Here is a 22,665-nt window from a genome sequence, read left to right as displayed (position 1 = left end):
AATACAATTTCTCCCACACTACCCATCAACATTGGTGTTCCCCAGGGCAGCATACTTGGCCCTCTCCTCTTTCTCATCTACATTAATGACCTTCCAAATGCCTCCCAACACCTCAAACCAATTCTATTTGCTGATGACACAACCTTCATTTACTCCAGTCCTGATCCCCTTGCTCTAAATGCCACAGTAAATACTGAGCTTAATAAAGTCCATCTGTGGCTAACTGCCAACAAACTCACCCTTAACATTGACAAAACTTTCTATATTCTGTTTGGCAATAAATCCTCTAATCAAATAAATCTCAAAATAAACAATACCCAAATTTGTAACAAATTAGATGGCAAATTCCTTGGCATTCTCATTGACCACAAGCTGAATTTCCAGGGACACATTCTAAACATATCAAAAAAAGTTTCAAAAACTGTGGGCATTCTTTCTAAGATCAGATATTATGTACCACGCCCTGCCCTGGTGACTCTCTATTACTCCCTTATCTATCCATATCTCAACTATGGTATTTGTGCTTGGGGCTCTACTACCCAAAATCACTTACGTCCTCTAATTACTCAACACAAAGCTGCTATTAGGACAATATCCAATTCTGGCCCCAGACATCACTCGGTACCCCTACTCAAATCTCTGAATATGTTAGACATTAAGTCACTGCACATTCTCTCATGTGTATTATACATATATAAAACGCTAAACTATAATGCCAATCCTGATCTCAAAAGCTTCATAGAAGGTTGTAACAGAACCCATGAGCACCACACCAGAAATAAATACAGTTTTGATATTCCTAGAGTACGACTAAATCAAACCAGAAATGCTCTACAAATCAAGGGGCCCAGAATGTGGAATGACCTTCCCAACCATGTTAAAGACTGTACCTCTCTCAACCAGTTTAAGTTAAAAACGAAGCTATACCTAATAAATTCCATGTAACCCACCTTACCCCCCTGTTGTCAACCCATGTATATTTTTTGTTTTTTTGTTTTTCAAATCAACGCTGTTTGAATGTAATTTTCTGTAATAATTTGTAATTGTATTTGTGCTGCTTTTTCAACAATGTTCCCCCCTCTTTTACCTCTATTTTTTATATGTACTCATCACATCTTTTCTTTTTACCCATTAGTTTTAAGCTGTAGTCATTAATGTTTTTCCTGCCCGAAACGCTTTGCGTAATAGTGGCTTTAGGCATTGTATGTACTAGCTCTATCTATAAAGCCAACAAACTTTGTAAATCTCTTTATGTATGTACCTTACCTAAATAAAGATTATTATTATTATTATTATAAAGATTATAAATAATTGTTAAATGGTGTGGCCACTTTATACATCAAATTTTAGCCTAGCAGAGATTAAAATATAATCAGTGTTAGTCACTTCTCTTAAACTCTATTATTTGTTTAAAGTTTACGTAACCCGTAAATACTGTCTCAACATGGTGGTGTTGTGGACACGTAATTCCAGTCGAGATGACGTGCTCTCGTAAATATAATTCCATGCTGTGAAAGGCACACATTGTAATTTCTATTGGGTTATGGTTATATCTATTAATTCCATTGAAAGGATCAATCGATTCAAGGAATTAAACTTACTAGGTTTATTTAATAATCCTACTTCCTAACGATTGGACAATCTATCACTGAATTTATGCCATAAACAATGATTAGATTACTTAGCCGACCGGACGTGGTGTCCTCAATGTTGGATGAATCCGTCAGGAACGTATAAGACTCGTTAATGCACGAATGATCCTCAAATTTCACGATGCTAAATGACAAGCTTCCCGGAGCACCAGTTAAGATGGCTGACAGAGCAGAGCCTTCCAGCAGAGACCCTCGCTCCCTCTAGCTTCATATCAGTGCATGATCTCGTCATACAAGTCACGATATTTTACTGTCTTGCTATTTAACATGGCGTTATCGACAATATTTTACGTCATAATAACATACTTTAGGTATCAATAGACGGTTTTCCGCTGTTCATATTATTGAACCGAAGTGTCATTAGATAAAAAACACATATGCATTGATTATATTCGGTTCATGACTTTTAGTCGACTGAAATCAGCTTATTGTGGCTATAACAAATTCTACCAAGATACAGAAGTGTTATTTATTTTTAAAAATTAAATCAAGTTCCAATCCAAATTACCTAGTAAATTAAACAAAGGTTAGACTGGGTTTAATTCAATTTATGTTAATAGTTTGTTCTCTTAGGAAGAGAAGTTCTCTTAGTTCTCTTAGCGGCCATGGATAGAAGGAAGATTTTGGCGACACTACACTACTTGTTAGTAAATTTAATTTCCTAGCTATTACTTTGTTGTAGGTCGAGTGCGTACATCTCTTCCGTACAACCAATCAAATCCCGTAGAGTGCTTGTCTTTGATCAGGACATCACCCTGTATGCTTCCTGCTCTCGGAGAGGGGCTCAGTATTACATATTAAGTGGGTGCGGCTCCAACACTGGCCTCGTTGTCACGCATACACATCCAATTCGAGCCACCGTGACTCCCCACTGTCTCCTTATTTGGTATGACCTCAATCTCCCTTTCTTTAAATTATAATTCTGTACCAGAATTATAATGTGAGTCTGCTCTAATCAGTCAGTGTCCAAATCTTCTTAATGTTAGTACTGGAATGTACAAACTAGATCCATTTTTAAGTTATAATATTGCACAACAGTTTAAGAAAAAACTCTGATAGAGAGGCTTACAATGTCTCATTATAATTTTATATTCATATATTGCGTGTTCATGAGGCTTTTCTTTAATCTTTCATCCTTATTCTCTAACCGCTTAATCCTCTTTGACCATTCTAAGTTAAGCTATACCTGTTTCTGGTTAATTCTTTCCCTAGGGATGGGTTGGTCAGGTGTCGGCCTGTATATCCTCCCCCTTCTCCCTTCTCCTCTAGTCAGTCTGGTGTTGACAAAGGCTTTAACAAGCCGAAACGTTCACCTCCTTTCATATTTCTCTGTGGATTTTCCGCATAAAATGATCAGTGTTTTGTGATCGTCAATTGCATATATATATATATATATATATATATATATATATATATATATATGTCGTACCTAATAGCCAGAACGCACTTCTCAGCCTACTATTCAAGGCCCGATTTGCCTAATAAGCCAGGTTTTCATGAATTAATGTTTTTTCGTCTACCTAACCTACCTAACCTAACCTAACCTAGCTTTTTTGGCTACCTAACCTAACCTTACCTATAAATATACGTTAGGTTAGGTTAGGTAGGGTTGGTTAGGTTCGGTCATATATCTACGTTAATTTTAACTCCAATAAAATAAAATTGACCTCATACATAGAGAAAAGGGTTGCTTTATCATTTCATAAGAAAAAAATTATAGTAAATATATTAATTCAGGAAAACTTGGCTTACTAGGCAAATCGGGCCTTGAATAGTAGGCTGAGAAGTGAGTTCTGGCTACTAGGTACGACATATATATATATATATATATATATATATATATATATATATATATATATATATATATATATATATATATATATATATATATATATATATTATATATATATTATATATATATATATATATATATATATATATATGTCGTACCTAGTAGCCAGAATGCACTTCTCAGCCTACTATGCAAGGCCCAATTTGCCTAATAAGCCAAGTTTTCATGAATTAATTGTTTTTCGACTACCTAACCTACCTAACGTAACCTAACCTAACTTTTTCGGCTACCTAACCTAACCTAACCTATAAAGGTAGGTTAGGTTAGGTTAGGTAGGGTTGGTTAGGTTCGGTCATATATCTACGTTAATTTTAACTCCAATAATTTTTTTTTTACCTCATACATAATGAAATGGGTAGCTTTATCATTTCATAAGAAAAAAAATTGAGAAAATATATTTATTCAGGAAAACTTGGCTTATTAGGCAAATTGGGCCTTGCATAGTAGGCTGAGAAGTGCGTTCTGGCTACTAGGTACGACATATATATATATATATATATATATATATATGTCGTACCTAGTAGCCAGAACTCACTTCTCAGCCTACTATTCAAGGCCCGATTTGCCTAATAAGCCAAGTTTTCCTGAATTAATATATTTACTATATTTTTTTCTTATGAAATGATAAAGCAACCCTTTTCTCTATGTATGAGGTCAATTTTTTTTTATTGGAGTTAAAATTAACGTAGATATATGACCGAACCTAACCAACCTTACCTAACCTAACCTAACCTATATTTATAGGTAAGGTTAGGTTAGGTAGCCAAAAAAAGCTAGGTTAGGTTAGGTTAGGTAGGTTAGGTAGACGAAAAAACATTAATTCATGAAAACTTGGCTTATTAGGCAAATCGGGCCTTGAATAGTAGGCTGAGAAGTGCGTTCTGGCTATTAGGTACGACATATATATATATATATATATATATATATATATATATATATATATATATATATATGTCGTACCTAGTAGCCAGAAAGCACTTCTCAGCCTACTATGCAAGGCCCAATTTGCCTAATAAGCCAAGTTTTCATGAATTATTATATTATCTCTAATTTTTTTCTTATGAAATGATAAAGCTACCCATTTAATTATGTATGAGGTCGATTTTTTTTATTGGAGTTAAAATTAACGTAGATATATGACCGAACCTAACCAACCCTACCTAACCTAACCTAACCTATCTTTATAGGTTAGGTTAAGTAAGGTAGCCGAAAAAGTTAGGTTAGGTTAGGTTAGGTAGGTTAGGTAGTCGAAAAAACATTATTTCATGAAAACTTGGCATATTAGGCAAATCGGGCCTTGCATAGTAGGCTGAGAAGTGCGTTCTGGCTACTAGGTACGACATATATATATATATATATATATATATATGTCGTACCTAGTAGCCAGAACTCACTTCTCAGCCTACTATTCAAGGCCCGATTTGCCTAATAAGCCAAGTTTTCCTGAATTAATATATTTACTATAATTTTTTTCTTATGAAATGATAAAGCAACCCTTTTCTCTATGTATGAGGTAAATTTTTTTTTATTGGAGTTAAAATTAACGTAGATATATGACCGAACCTAACCAACCCTACCTAACCTAACCTAACCTATATTTATAGGTAAGGTTAGGTTAGGTAGCCAAAAAAAGCTAGGTTAGGTTAGGTTAGGTAGGTTAGGTAGACGAAAAAACATTAATTCATGAAAACTTGGCTTATTAGGCAAATCGGGCCTTGAATAGTAGGCTGAGAAGTGCGTTCTGGCTATTAGGTACGACATATATATATATATATATATATATATATATATATATATATATATATATATATATGTCGTACCTAGTAGCCAGAACTCACTTCTCAGCCTACTATTCAAGGCCCGATTTGCCTAATAAGCCAAGTTTTCCTGAATTAATATATTTACTATAATTTTTTTCTTATGAAATGATAAAGCAACCCTTTTCTCTATGTATGAGGTCAATTTTTTTTTATTGGAGTTAAAATTAACGTAAATATATGACCGAACCTAACCAACCCTACCTAACCTAACCTAACCTATATTTATAGGTAAGGTTAGGTTAGGTAGCCAAAAAAAGCTAGGTTAGGTTAGGTTAGGTAGGTTAGGTAGACGAAAAAACATTAATTCATGAAAACTTGGCTTATTAGGCAAATCGGGCCTTGAATAGTAGGCTGAGAAGTTCGTTCTGGCTATTAGGTACGACATATATATATATATATATATATATATATATATATATATATATATATATATATATATATATATATATATATATATATATATATATATTAGTATATTTTGGTAGCAGTCTTTCCTGTAGACATATATTATTAAATATGACCGAAAAAGTAAGATTAATAATTCTAACACGAATTTTCTCAATCTTTCGTACATTACGCTTCACTGTTGGAGGTAAATCAAAAATCACTTCTCCAAAATTCATTTTTATTTCTAGTCTGACGCGACACGGGCGCGTTTCGTAAATCTTATTACATTTTCAAAGACTTCACAAATACACAACTGATTAGAACTTGCGTTTCCCTGATTTTATATCTACATTTGAGTGAGGTGGGAAGGGTGATGTGGCATTACATTTGAGTGAGGTGGGAAGGGTGATGTGGCATTAACACAAGACAGAACACTAGGGGATATTAATAAGGTATTAAAAGTATCAACACAAGACAGAACAGAAACAATGGGTATTGAATAGAAGTGTTTGTAGAAAGCCTATTGGTCCATATTTCTTGATGCTTCTATATTGGAGCGGAGTCTTGAGGTGGGTAGAATATAGTTGTGCAATAATTGGCTGTTGATTGCTGGTGTTGACTTCTTGATGTGTAGTGCCTCGCAAACGTCAAGCCGCCTGCTATCGCTGTATCTATCGATGATTTCTGTGTTGTTTACTAGGATTTCTCTGGCGATGGTTTGGTTATGGGAAGAGATTATATGTTCCTTAATGGAGCCCTGTTGTTTATGCATCGTTAAACGCCTAGAAAGAGATGTTGTTGTCTTGCCTATATACTGGGTTTTTTGGAGCTTACAGTCCCCAAGTGGGCATTTGAAGGCATAGACGACGTTAGTCTCTTTTAAAGCGTTCTGTTTTGTGTCTGGAGAGTTTCTCATGAGTAGGCTGGCCGTTTTTCTGGTTTTATAGTAAATCGTCAGTTGTATCCTCTGATTTTTGTCTGTAGGGATAACGTTTCTATTAACAATATCTTTCAGGACCCTTTCCTCTGTTTTATGAGCTGTGGAAAAGAAGTTCCTGTAAAATAGTCTAATAGGGGGTATAGGTGTTGTGTTAGTTGTCTATGGAAATATGGACCAATAGGCTTTCTACAAACACTTCTATTCAATACCCATTGTTTCTGTTCTGTCTTGTGTTGATACTTTTAATACCCTATTAATATCCCCTAGTGTTCTGTCTTGTGTTAATGCCACATCACCCTTCCCACCTCACTCAAATGTAATGCCACATCACCCTTCCCACCTCACTCAAATGTAGATATAAAATCAGGGAAACGCAAGTTCTAATCAGTTGTGTATTTGTGAAGTCTTTGAAAATGTAATAAGATTTACGAAACGCGCCCGTGTCGCGTCAGACTAGAAATAAAAATGAATTTTGGAGAAGTGATTTTTGATTTACCTCCAACAGTGAAGCGTAATGTACGAAAGATTGAGAAAATTCGTGTTAGAATTATTAATCTTACTTTTTCGGTCATATTTAATTATATATATATATATATATATATATATATATATATATATATATATATATATATATATATATATATATATATATATATATATATATATATATATATATATATATATATATATATATATATATATATATATATATATATATATATATATTGTCGGGGTTTATCGGTGAGCAACAGTATACTCAAGGTCACTCACCGTAGCCCTGCGGGTCTTCACTCTATCCTCGCGGCGCCACTGTACGCCAGGAGAGTATCCCAGTCAATCCCAACCGGCCTCTGATTGAGAAGGAGTGGGAACACAACTTGTTCTCTTAACTGTTGTATGCCCGCCCCAGCATAGGGCTCTACTACTAACCACAAGGTCGCCAACTGGTGTTTTCGGTGTCCAGTAACACGTCAGTGGTTTTGTTGAATTGTGGTAACAGTGGCAAGAGCACACTCAATATGTCTGATATCAGGCAGGTATTTACTTCTATCTTTATCTGCTTTCAGGTATTATATAGCCACAAGAAATATGGAGGGGATGATATAAACACCAATGTACTTTGTATTTTACTTAAAACTCATTCAAAGACATCACAAGATTATATCAATAAGCAAACAGCTGTTTCAGGCAGAAGTCGCTCGTTCCCACATATAATCATGAACTCGCCAAGCCGGCAACGCTCCCCCTCACGTCAATGTCAAAATCAGCTGGGCGACTACCACCGCGCGAATGTTATTTTATCTGTTTGCTTGTGGCGTGACGCGCCAGTTTCTTTAAGTTCTCAAAGATCACTAGAAGTTCGAACACACAATATTTGCGACAATAGCACGTAAACACTTCGCTGCACTGATCTTGAGCTCAATCAAACATCTCTATATAAATGGACACAATAACTCACTATCATAGTATAACATACTGCCCTTCATTTAATGATAACGTATGCAAGTATATATCACTGGAGTTCTCAGTAATTCCTTCCGTGGGCGATAACACAATTAATCACTGCACACATGAATGATTATTCAATACACGAGCATAGACATATATATATATATGGATGAGTCATAGACATCAATAATGGTAATAACATAGTTACTGGGCACATAGCCTAACTCCAAATACTGGCATATTTATATATACATTCTCTCACTAAATGATCATATTAAAATCTCATGAAAGACATTATCAACACAGTAAATTCATCAATTACTCCGGGTGCCTGCACACACCAATAATAATCATAAATATCGTGAGGACTCTATGTAGCCCCACTGCACACTTGTGCCTTACTGTGACATAGGTGAGCCTTGCTCACGACATACAAAATACTCTGGCTAAATAATATAGCTGACTAAAGGGGAATTGGGAGGGAAACTAGAATCACCTACTTCCACCTATCCTCCGGTGAGAGTTGAGTTGTAGCTCCTGGTCCTGGCTCCTGCCTCGGGTAGGGAACGCCCCCTCACACACACTGTCGTGTCCTCCAGGAACTCAATCAACGTCCCACCGTAAGCGCGTCGTCTCTGTGCCTTTTCACTGCAGGTCCGTGCTCCTCCTCGACTTCTTGTAGGGTTGGAGTCGGTCTCCCGGCCGTCGACTTCTCCTCCCAGCTACGGCTGCCCGCCTACGTCTCGGCTGCAGTTGTTCGGATTCCCGAATAGTTTTCTTCTTCCACTGCTTCCCGGTGGCTCGGTCCAGCCACTATGCCATCACAAACGGGTGAACTGCCTCAGGCGTCGCATACGTCACTGCACAGACTTCACTTCTTCTTTCACAGTACCTGTCCTGGAGCACTTGTTGCTCAATATCCCGTCGATTCTCTCTCTGGTCCAACACATGAACGAAGGAAGACCTCACAGAGTACTTGCAGACTTCGGGTGACGCATAAATTCCATGGGAGCGGGAAACAACTGTCAAACTGACAGGACCAATCTTCGCACGTCCAACCACCTTGACGTGTCGTGTCAGACTGATTCCCTCCGGAGGATTGGCCCATCCACTACGTCATCAATGTGGAGCTATCAGCCGTCGCATACGTCGCTGCCTAGACTCCACTCTTGCACAACACATGTTCCTGGAGCACTTGTTGCTCAATATTCTGTCAATTCCTTCTCTGGTCCAACACATGAACGAAGGAAGACCCCACAGGTGATGGCAGACCACGGGTGATGCGTAAGTCCTCCGGAGACGGGGTAAACTGTCCAACTGACAGGACCCCCCAGCGCACGTCCGACCTCCTTGACGTGCTGTCTTAGACTGCTGGCGCTGCTGTGGCGCTCTGACCGGACCCCCTTCCTTTGTGACGTCATATTCGCCACGGGAAGTTTTCATTGGCTCCCTGTGCCACGTCGTTGTCGGTGACCAATCTGGTGTCACTGACGTCACACAGTTTTGGCGGCAAAACAGAAGAGCCAGCGCCATATTGGCTTCCTAAAGGGCCTAAACCACAGGCCAAAATACTCTTCTTTTACAAATTTCTCGACACTCCGAGAACACTACATTCTCCCACATATATCAAACTGATGCCTGTGACGTAGAGAACGCTCTGGTAAAGTGGACATGACTCTTACTGCAGGCGTGGGAGGAATATAAGGGGGGGAACACCGTCACAATATATATATATATAAATATATATATATATATATATATATATATATATATATATATATATATATATATATATATATATATATATATATATATATATATATATATATATATATATATATATATATGTCGTACCTAGTAGCCAGAATGCGCTTCTCTGCCTACTATGCAAGGCCCGATTTGCCTAATAAGCCAAGTTTTCATGAATTATTTGTTTTTCGACTACCTAACCTACCTAACCTAACCTAACCTAACTTTTTGGCTACCTAACCTGACCTAACCTATAAAGATATGTTACTTTAGGTTAGGTAGGATTGGTTAGGTTCGGTCATATATATACGTTAATTTTAACTCCAATACAACAAATTGACCTCATACATAATGAAATGGGTTGCTTTATCATTTCATAAGAAAAAAATTAGAGAAAATATATTAATTCATGAAAATTTGGCTTAATAGGCAAATCGGGCCTTGCATAGTAGGCTGAGAAGTGCGTTCTGGCTACTAGGTACGACATATATATATATATATATATATATATATATATATATATATATATATATATATATATATATATATATATATATATATATATATATATGTCGTACCTAGTAGCCAGAACGCACTTCTCAGCCTACTATGCAAGGCCCGATTTGCCTAATAAGCCAAGTTTTCCTGAATTAATATATTTTCTCTAATTATTTTCTTATGAAATAATAAAGCTACCCATTTCATTATGTATGAGGTCAATTCTTTTTTATTGGAGTTAAAATTAACGCAGATATATGACCGAACCTAACCAACCCTACCTAACCTAACCTAACCTATCTTTATAGGTTAGGTTAGGTTAGGTAGCCAAAAACGTTAGGTTAGGTTAGGTTAGGTAGGTTAGGTAGTCGAAAAACAATTAATTCATGAAAACTTGGCTTATTAGGCAAATTGGGCCTTGCATAGTAGGCTGAGAAGTGCGTTCTGGCTACTAGGTACGACATATATATATATATATATATATATATATATATATATGTCGTACCTAGTAGCCAGAACTCACTTCTCAGCCTACTATGCAAGGCCCGATTTGCCTAATAAGCCAAGTTTTCATGAATTAATGTTTTTTCGTCTGCCTAACTTACCTAACCTAACCTAACCTAGCTTTTTTTGGCTACCTAACCTAACCTTACCTATATATATAGGTTAGGTTAGGTTAGGTAGGGTTGGTTAGGTTCGGTCATATATCTACGTTAATTTTAACTCCAATAAAAAAAAATTGACCTCATACATAGTGAAAAGGGAAGCTTTATCATTTCATAAGAAAAAAATTATAGTAAATATATTAATTCATGAAAACTTGGCTTATTAGGCAAATCGGGCCTTGAATAGTAGGCTGAGAAGTGCGTTCTGGCTACTAGGTACGACATATATATATATATATATATATATATATATATATATATATATATATATATATATATATATATATATATATATATATATATATATATATATATATATATATATATATGTCGTACCTAGTAGCCAGAACGCACTTGTCAGCCTACTATGCAAGGCCAGATTTGCCTAATAAGCCAAGTTTTCCTGAATTAATATATTTTCTCTATTTTTTTTCTTATGAACTGATAAAGCTACCCATTTCATTATGTATGAGGTCAATTTTTTTTTATTGGAGTTAAAATTAACGTAGATATATGACCAAACCTAACCAACCCTACCTAACCTAACCTAACCTATCTTTAGAGGTTAGGTTAGGTGAGGTAGCCGAAAAAGTTAGGTTAGGTTAGGTTAGGTAGGTTAGGTTGTCGAAAAACAATTAATTCAGGAAAACTTGGCTTATTAGGCAAATCGGGCCTTGCATAGTAGGCATAAAAGTGCGTTCTGGCTACTAGGTACGACATATATATATATATATATATATATATATATATATATATATATATATATATATATATATATATATATATATATATATATATATATGTCGTACCTAGTAGCCAGAATGCACTTCTCAGCCTACTATGCAAGGCCCGATTTGCCAAATAAGCCAAGTTTTCCTGAATTAATATATTTTCTCTAATTTTTTTCTTATGAAATGATAAAGCTACCCATTTCATTATGTATGAAGTCAATTTTTTTTTTATTGGAGTTAAAATTAACGTAGATATATGACCGAACCTAACCAACCTTACCTAACCTAAATAAATAAATAAATAAATAAATAAATGTTTATTTAGGTAAGGTACATACATACAAGAAATTTTTACAAGGATTGGTTGACTTATAGGTAGAGCTAGTACATACAATGCCTAAAGCCACTATTACGCAAAGTGTTTCGGGCATGAAAAACTTAAATGACAAGCTTAATACTAATTGAGCATAAAGAGTAGAATGAAAACAAGAAATGAAAACATAGCTGAAAAAGCACCACAAATACAATTATGTCGACAAACAGCGCTCTTTAAAAAAAAAACAGACATTGGTTGACAATAGAAGGGTAAGGGAGGTTACAGGGAATTTATTAGGTATAGCTTCGTTTTTATCTTAAACTGGTTGAGAGAGGTACAGTCTTTAACATGGTTGGGAAGGTCATTCCACATTCTGGGCCCCTTGATTTGTAGAGCATTTCTAGTTTGATTAAGTCGTACTCTAGGAATATCAAAACTGTATTTATTTCTGGTGTAGTGCTCATGGGTTCTGTTACAACCTTCTATGAAGCTTTTGAGATCAGGATTGGCATTATAGTTTAGCGTTTTATATATGTATAATACACATGAGAGAATGTGCAGTGACTTAATGTCTAACATATTCAGAGATTTGAGTAGGGGTACCGAGTGATGTCTGGGGCCAGAGTTGGATATTGTCCTAATAGCAGCTTTGTGTTGAGTAATTAGAGGACGTAAGTGATTTTGGGTAGTAGAGCCCCAAGCACAAATACCATAGTTGAGATATGGATAGATAAGGGAGTAATAGAGAGTCACCAGGGCAGGGTGTGGTACATAATATCTGATCTTAGAAAGAATGCCCACAGTTTTTGAAACTTTTTTTTATATATTTAGAATGTGTCCCTGGAAATTCAGCTTGTGGTCAATGAGAATGCCAAGGAATTTGCCATCTAATTTGTTACAAATTTGGGTATTGTTTATATTGAGATTTATTTGATTTGAGAATTTATTGCCAAACAGAATATAGAAAGTTTTGTCAATGTTAAGGGTGAGTTTGTTTGCAGTTAGCCAAAGATGGACTTTATTTAGCTCAGTATTTACTGTGACATTTAGAGCAAGGGGGTCAGGACTGGAGTAAATGAAGGTTGTGTCATCAGCAAATAGAATTGGTTTGAGGTGTTGGGAGGCATTTGGAAGGTTATTAATGTAGATGAGAAAGAGGAGAGGGCCAAGTATGCTGCCCTGAGGAACACCAATGTTGATGGGTAGGGTGGGAGAAATTGTATTATTCACAGAAACATATTGGAGTCTGTCAGTAAGGTAGGATTTGAGGTATTGCAGGGAGTGTCCTCTGACTCCATAATGATGCAGCCAGAACGCACTTCTCAGCCTACTATGCAAGGCCCGATTTGCCTAATAAGCCAAGTTTTCATGAATAAATTGTTTTTCGACTACCTAACCTAACCTAACTTTTTCGGCTACCTAACCTAACCTAACCTATAAAGATAGGTTAGGTTAGGTAGGGTTGGTTAGGTTCAGTTATATATCTACGTTAATTTTAACTCCAATAAAAAAAAATTGACCTCATACATTATGAAATGGGTATCTTTATCATTTCATAAGAAAAAATTAAAGAAAATATATTAATTCATGAAAACTTGACTTATTAGGCAAATCGGGCCTTGCATAGTAGGTTGAGAAGTGCGTTCTGGCTACTAGGTACGACATATATATATATATATATATATATATATATATATATATATATATATATATATATATATATATATATATATATATATATATATATATATATATATATATATATATATATATTTATATATATATATATATATATATATATATATATATATATATATATATATATATAAATATATATTTATATATATATATGTCGTACCTAGTAGCCAGAACGCACTTCTCAGCCTACAATGCAAGGCCAGATTTGCCTAATAAACCAAGTTTTCATGGATTAATTGTTTTTCGACTACCTAACCTACCTAACCTAACCTAACCAAACTTTTTCGGCTACCTAACCTAACCTAACCTATATAGATAGGTTAGGTTAGGTTAGGTAGGGTTGGTTAGGTTCGGTCATATATCTACGTTAATTTTAACTTCAATACAAAAAAATTGACCTCATACATAATGAAATGGGAAGCTTTATCATTTCATAAGAAAAAAATTTGAGAAAATATAATAATTCAGGAAAACTTGGCTTATTAGGCAAATCGGGCCTTGCATAGTAGGCTGAGAAGTGCGTTCTGGCTACTAGGTACGACATATATATATATGTCGTACCTAGTAGCCAGAACGCACTTCTCAGCCTATTATGCAAGGCCCAATTTGCCTAATAAGCCAAGTTTTCCTAAATTAATATATTTTCTCTATTTTTTTCCTTCTGAAACGATAAAGTTACCAATTTCATTATGTATGAGGTCAATTTTTTTATTGGAGTTAAAATTAACTTAGATATATGACCGAACCTAACCAACCCTACCTAACCTAACCTATCTTTATAGCCTAGGTTAGGTTAGGTAGGCGAAAAAGTTAGGTTTGGTTAAGTTAGGTAGTCGAAAAACAATAAATTCATGAAAACTTGGCTTATTAGGCAAATCGGGCCCTGCATAGTAGGATGAGACGTGCGTTCTGGCTACTAGGTACGACATATATATATATATATATATATATATATATATATATATATATATATATATATATATATATATATATATATATATATATATATATATACAACTTTAGAACACTTTCCCACCAGGAGACTCGAACCCTAGCCAGCACAGAAGCCTTCCAGCAACTGGCATAACAGGTACGCCTTAACCCTCTCCACCACCTGCTCAGACCCCTAAAGAGATGGTAATTTCGTAGTATTTAAATACACCAAAGATCAACACCTCCCAAGAGCACTAGAGCAAGTGAGGGGCATTTAGACGTTAATTTCATTAAGTCCCTGTTAATATGGGAAGACACAGTGTCTATGCTTAAGGCACAACTCTCCTAAACACGAGAGTGAAGTATACAACTTTAGAACACTTTCCCACCAGGAGACTCGAACCCTAGCCAGCACAGAAGCCTTCCAGCAACTGGCATAACAGGTACGCCTTAACCCTCTCCACCACCTGCTCAGACCCCTAAAGAGATGGTAATTTCGGAGTATTTAAATACACCAAAGATCAACACCTCCCAAGAGCACTAGAGCAAGTGAGGGGTCATTTAGACGTTAATTTCATCAAGTCCCTGTTAATATGGGAAGACACAGTGTCTATGCTTAAGGCACAACTCTCCTAAACACGAGAGTGAAGTATACAACTTTCGAACACTTTCCCACCAGGAGACTCGAACCCTAGCCAGCACAGAAGCCTTCCAGCAACTGGCATAACAGGTACGCCTTAACCCTCTCCACCACCTGCTCAGACCCCTAAAGAGATGGTAATTTCGGAGTATTTAAATACACCAAAGATCAACACCTCCCAAGAGCACTAGAGCAAGTGAGGGGTCATTTAGACGTTAATTTCATCAAGTCCCTGTTAAATTAATATTAACCATATTAACCAGTCCCATATTAACAGGGACTTGATGAAATTAACGTCTAAATGACCCCTCACTTGCTCTAGTGCTCTTGGGAGGTGTTGATCTTTGGTGTATTTAAATACTCCGAAATTACCATCTCTTTAGGGGTCTGAGCAGGTGGTGGAGAGGGTTAAGGCGTACCTGTTATGCCAGTTGCTGGAAGGCTTCTGTGCTGGCTAGGGTTCGAGTCTCCTGGTGGGAAAGTGTTCTAAAGTTGTATACTTCACTCTCGTGTTTAGGAGAGTTGTGCCTTATATATATATATATATATATATATATATATATATATATATATATATATATATATATATATATATATATATATATATATATATATATATATATGCGAACAAGCCTGAATGGTCCCCAGGACTATATGCGAATGAAAACTCACACCCCAGAAGTGACTCGAACCCATACTCCCAGAAGCAACGCAACTGGTAACTACAGGGCGCCTTAATCCGCTTGACCATCACGGCCGTCAAAAGGAGGTGATAGCCGAGGCTATTTGAGCCACTTCCCCGACGGCAACTCGGATGGTAATCTTGGGCATAGCATTTCACCAAATCACCTCATTCTTTGGGGCACACGTGAGGAACACAAATGCGAACAAGCCTGAATGGTCCCCAGGACTATATGCGAATGAAAACTCACACCCCAGAAGTGACTCGAACCCATACTCCCAGAAGCAACGCAACTGGTAACTACAGGGCGCCTTAATCCGCTTGACCATCACGGCCGTCAAAAGGAAGTGATAGCCGAGGCTATTTGAGCCACTTCCCCGACGGCAACTCGGATGGTAATCTTGGGCATAGCATTTCACCAAATCACCTCATTCTTTGGGGCACACGTGAGGAACACAAATGCGAACAAGCCTGAATGGTCCCCAGGACTATATGCGAATGAAAACTCACACCCCAGAAGTGACTCGAACCCATACTCCCAGAAGCAACGCAACTGGTAACTACAGGGCGCCTTAATCCGCTTGACCATCACGGCCGTCAAAAGGAAGTGATAGCCGAGGCTATTTGAGCCACTTCCCCGACGGCAACTCTGATGGTAATCTTGGGCATAGCATTTCACCAAATCACCTCATTCTTTGGGGCACACGTGAGGAACACAAATGCGAACAAGCCTGAATGGTCCCCAGGACTATATGCGAATGAAAACTCAGTGGCTCAAATAGCCTCGGCTATCACTTCCTTTTGACGGCCGTGATGGTCAAGCGGATTAAGGCGCCCTGTGTTTACCAGTTGCGTTGCTTCTGGGAGTATGGGTTCGAGTCACTTCTGGGGTGTGAGTTTTCATTCGCATATAGTCCTGGGGACCATTCAGGCTTGTTCGCATTTGTGTTCCTCACGTGTGCCCCAAAGAATGAGGTGATTTGGTGAAATGCTATGCCCAAGATTACCATCCGAGTTGCCGTCGGGGAAGTGGCTCAAATAGCCTCGGCTATCACTTCCTTTTGACGGCCGTGATGGTCAAGCGGATTAAGGCGCCCTGTAGTTACCAGTTGCGTTGCTTCTGGGAGTATGGGTTCGAGTCACTTCTGGGGTGTGAGTTTTCATTCGCATATAGTCCTGGGGACCATTCAGGCTTGTTCGCATTTGTGTTCCTCACGTGTGCCCCAAAGAATGAGGTGATTTGGTGAAATGCTATGCCCAAGATTACCATCCGAGTTGCCGTCGGGGAAGTGGCTCAAATAGCCTCGGCTATCACTTCCTTTTGACGGCCGTGATGGTCAAGCGGATTAAGGCGCCCTGTAGTTACCAGTTGCGTTGCTTCTGGGAGTATGGGTTCGAGTCACTTCTGGGGTGTGAGTTTTCATTCGCATATAGTCCTGGGGACCATTCAGGCTTGTTCGCATTTGTGTTCCTCACGTGTGCCCCAAAGAATGAGGTGATTTGGTGAAATGCTATGCCCAAGATTACCATCCGAGTTGCCGTCGGGGAAGTGGCTCAAATAGCCTCGGCTATCACTTGCTTTTGACGGCCGTGATGGTCAAGCGGATTAAGGCGCCCTGTAGTTACCAGTTGCGTTGCTTCTGGGAGTATGGGTTCGAGTCACTTCTGGGGTGTGAGTTTTCATTCGCATATAGTCCTGGGGACCATTCAGGCTTGTTCGCATTTGTGTTCCTCACGTGTGCCCCAAAGAATGAGGTGATTTGGTGAAATGCTATGCCCAAGATTACCATCCGAGTTGCCGTCGGGGAAGTGGCTCAAATAGCCTCGGCTATCACTTCCTTTTGACGGCCGTGATGGTCAAGCGGATTAAGGCGCCCTGTAGTTACCAGTTGCGTTGCTTCTGGGAGTATGGGTTCGAGTCACTTCTGGGGTGTGAGTTTTCATTCGCATATAGTCCTGGGGACCATTCAGGCTTGTTCGCATTTGTGTTCCTCACGTGTGCCCCAAAGAATGAGGTGATTTGGTGAAATGCTATGCCCAAGATTACCATCCGAGTTGCCGTCGGGGAAGTGGCTCAAATAGCCTCGGCTATCACTTCCTTTTGACGGCCGTGATGGTCAAGCGGATTAAGGCGCCCTGTAGTTACCAGTTGCGTTGCTTCTGGGAGTATGGGTTCGAGTCACTTCTGGGGTGTGAGTTTTCATTCATATAAATATATATATATATATATATATATATATATATATATATATATATATATATATATATATATATATATATATATATATATATATATATATATATATATATATATATATATATATATATATATATATATATATATATCGTACCTAGTAGCCAGAACGCACTTCTCAGCCTACTATGCAAGGCCCGATTTGCCTAATAAGCCAAGTTTTCATGAATTAATTGTTTTTCGACTACCTAACCTAACCTAACCTATATTTTTCGGCTACTTAACGTAACCTAACCTATAAAAATAGGTTAGGTTAGGTTAGGTAGGGTTGGTTAGGTTCGGTCATATAACTACGTTAATTTTAACTCCAATAAAAAAGTGACCTCATACATAATGAAATGGATAGCTTTATCATTTCATAAGAAAAAAATTAGAGAAAATATATTAATTCATGAAAACTTGGCTTATTAGGCAAATCGGGCCTTGCATAGTAGGTTGAGAAGTGCGTTCTGGCTACTAGGTACGACATATATATATATATGTCGTACCTAGTAGCCAGAACGCACTTTTCTGCCTACTATGCAAGGCCTGATTTGCCTAATAAGCCAAGTTTTCCTGAATTAATATATTTTCTCTAATTTTTTTCTTATGAAATGATAAAGCTACTTATTTCATTATGTATGAGGTCAATTTTTTTTTATTGGAGTTAAAATTAACGTAGATATATGACCAAACCTAACCAACCCTACCTAACCTAACCTAACCTATCTTTATAGGTTAGGTTAGGTTAGGTAGCCGAAAAAGTTAGGTTAGGTTAGGTTAGGTAGGTTAGGTAGTCTAAAAAGAATTAATTCATGAAAACTTGGCTTATTAGGCAAATCGGGCCTTGCATAGTAGGCTGAGAAGTGCGTTCTGGCTACTAGGTACGACATATATATATTTGCCTAATAAGCCAAGTTTTCATGAATTAATTGTTTTTCGACTACCTAACCTAACCTAACCTATATTTTTCGGCAACTTAACGTAACCTAACCTATAAAAATAGGTTAGGTTAGGTTAGGTAGGGTTGGTTAGGTTCGGTCATATAACTACGTTAATTTTAACTCCAATAAAAAAAGTGACCTCATACATAATGAAATGGATAGCTTTATCATTTCATAAGAAAAAAAGACATATATATATATATATATATATATATATATATATATATATATATATATATATATATATATATATATATATATATATATATATAAACATATTATATATATATACATATTATATATATATATATATATATATATATGCAATTGACGATCACAAAACACTGATCATTTTATGCGGAAAATCCACAGAGAAATATGAAATGAGGTGAACGTTTCGGCTTTGTTAAAGCCTTTGTCAACACCAGACTGACTAAGGAGAAGGGAGAAGGGGGAGGATATATAGGCCGACACCTGACCAACCCATCCCTAGGGTTGGTCAGGTGTAATTAACCAAAAACAGGTATAGCTTAGCTTAGAATGGTCAAAGAGGATTAAGCGGTCAGAGAATAAGGATGAAAGATTAAAGAAAAGCCTCATGAACACACAATATATGAATATACAATTATAATGAGACATTGTAAGCCTCTCTATCAGAGTTGTTTCTTAAACTGTTGTGCAATATTATAACTTAAAAATGGATCAAGTTTGTACATTCCAGTACTAACATTAAGAAGATTTGGACACTGACTGATTAGAGCAGACTCAATCAAATTCCGATCAATCAAATTGAATCAAATCAAAGCAGAATCAATCAAATTGAAAAAATTCAATTAAAATGATTGAAAAATTGTCTCTGATTTTTAAGAAACTTAATATAAATTTGGTGTTCACTAATAGTACGATCAAATCCAATTTAATAAAAAACTCCCCTGATACAGCAGGTTGTGTGTATTCGATTCCCTGCAATGATTGTGATTCTGTGTACCTTGGACAAACAGGAAAGTCCTTACAATTGCGGTTGTCACAACATGCCTATAGTATTAGAACTGCCCAAACGTCTAATGCATTGTATCTACATACGAGTTTATGCGATCACAATATTAACTGGAATGGGGCAAAAAGCATTACCAATTGTGGGGATTTCGTGGAACGGAATTTGATTGAGTCTGCTCTAATCAGTCAGTGTCCAAATCTTCTTAATGTTAGTACTGGAATGTACAAACTTTATCCATTTTTAGGTTATAATATTGCACAACAGTTTAAGAAACAACTCTGATAGAGAGGCTTACAATGTCTCATTATAATTGTATATTCATATATTGTGTGTTCATGAGGCTTTTCTTTAATCTTTCATCCTTATTCTCTGACCGCTTAAGGTGGCGTTATAATTGTTTGGCCGAAAAAATTCGGCCAAACACGAAAAATTTATAAAAATACTACAACGTTCTGGCAACACCGTGGTGCAAACCGTTTAATGTTATGATAATAAATAACGTAATTAGAGCAAATTTTCCAGCCGCAATTGCCCGAAATCTGGTCCTCGCGGCTCGGGTGCGCCGTAGGGTGATGCGTCATACGTTGTAAGCGTCTAGTATTTCGCAATAGAGTGGAGAATATCTTGTTATGCATATACAAATTATAAACACACTCGCTGGCAACTGTCTTCTGTGAGAGGGAGGGGCTATAATCCGATTACTCTGGCTTAGTCACCCTCTCAGTGTCTGTGCCGGCGGTCGCATGCCTGACGCGCTCGCACAGATCGTATTTTCTTGCATATACTGCACAATGGATATAGTATCGGACAAGAAGAAAGCTCTAAAGGCAAGAGCTCTACGCGTTAGCCAAGTAAAGAAGGAGCGTAAGGCCACACTGAGGCAAAACAAGAGTTCCCTTGAGTGAAGAGAGAGGGCAGCCTCCCGCCCCCACAACACACTACCTCGCCTCACACCCAGGCACCCACACCTCCTGTGGCACCTGCCACACCTCTGTGGCACCTGCCACACCTCCTGCTGCACCTGCCACACCACCTGCGGCACCTGCCACACCACCTGCGGCACCTGCCACTCAAGATCTTAGACCTGCAACTCAAGACGTTCTCCCTCTTGATGTTGCAAGATGTTGCATATTTCAGACCAATTATATTAGGTTAGTATGTATTATGTTTTATATCTTGATACTATATCATAAATAATTGTAAATATAAAGCTGCTGTCTTTTTTTTTATTTTTTTTTATTTTTTTTTTTATTTTTTTTTTTAATAATTTTTTTTTTTTTTTTTATCAGGCGATCTTCATGGAACTTACACACCTTACTGAAGGAATGCCAATCTACAAGGGTGGTAATTTTGATTGAAATTGGTAGTTCATCAACCTCAGCCAAAGGTGGCTGAACTTTGACCTTCATTTTTTACAGGTAACTAATTTGCAACTATATGGTTGAATAACTTTTTTATTTATTATTCAATTTACATGGAACTTGCACATTATATGTAGAGTCTGTGCCTCTAAAAACTCAAGTTAAATATTTCCCCTAAGATCATTTATTGATTTTATATATATTTATAAACATCATTTTGTTGCATAATTTTTTGGGTGAACTTTGAAAATTTGTATTATTGCACTAAATAGGTTTGGGATAATAATGCCACTAGACAACCTTTATTATATAGTATTGTGATAGCTGAGTATCATAGAAATAATATCAGTTGATATTTGTATTTGTTATATCAACTTTAAAACATGTAAAAAAATGGTTAAAAAAAGTTTTTTTTTTTTTTCTCCCTCTCTATTTAGGCTGCGATGCTGAAACTTGGACCACTTGCAGCCCTCTTCACGTGTAACACGTCAATAAATTTTCATTGCACTAGAACAACTTTTATGAACCCTAACTATCGCCCCCTTAATCCTCTTTGACCATTCTAAGCTAAGCTATACCTGTTTTTGGTTAATTACACCTGACCAACCCTAGGGATGGGTTGGTCAGGTGTCGGTCTATATATCCTCCCCCTTCTCCCTTCTTAGTCAGTCTGGTGTTGACAAAGGCTTTAACAAAGCCGAAACGTTCACCTCATTTCATATTTCTCTGTGGATTTTCCGCATATATATATATATATATATATATATATATATATATATATATATATATATATATATATATATATATATATATATATATATATATATACATATTATATATATATATATATATATACATATTATATATATATATATATATATATATATATATATATATATATATATATATGCGAACAAGCCTGAATGGTCCCCAGGACAATATGCAACTGAAAACTCACACCCCAGAAGTGACTCGAACCCATACTCCCAGGAGCCACGCAACTGGTATGTACAAGACGCCTTAATCCACTTGACCATCACGACCGGACATAATGAGGTGATAGCCGAGGCTATTTGAACCACCCCACCGCCGGCACTCGGATAGTAATCTTGGGCATA

The 22,665-nt window shown here is 36.9% G+C and overlaps 1 long non-coding RNA gene across 1 annotated transcript; it reads left to right on the top strand.

The window, feature by feature from the left end:
• The first annotated feature begins 20,568 nt into the window (after window positions 1-20,568).
• On the top strand, window positions 20,569-22,057 carry LOC123755889 (uncharacterized). Its single transcript, XR_011223710.1, has 3 exons — window positions 20,569-21,337; window positions 21,476-21,604; window positions 21,985-22,057. It is a non-coding gene; the product is annotated as an uncharacterized lncRNA (long non-coding RNA).
• Window positions 22,058-22,665: the final 608 nt, after the last annotated feature.

The sequence above is a fragment of the Procambarus clarkii genome, chromosome 6, assembly GCF_040958095.1.
Source record: "Procambarus clarkii isolate CNS0578487 chromosome 6, FALCON_Pclarkii_2.0, whole genome shotgun sequence".
In the NCBI taxonomy this organism is placed as follows: domain Eukaryota; kingdom Metazoa; phylum Arthropoda; class Malacostraca; order Decapoda; family Cambaridae; genus Procambarus; species Procambarus clarkii.
The sequence above is the reverse complement of the archived record's forward strand: the minus strand, read 5'-3'. Positions and strand labels throughout refer to the sequence as shown.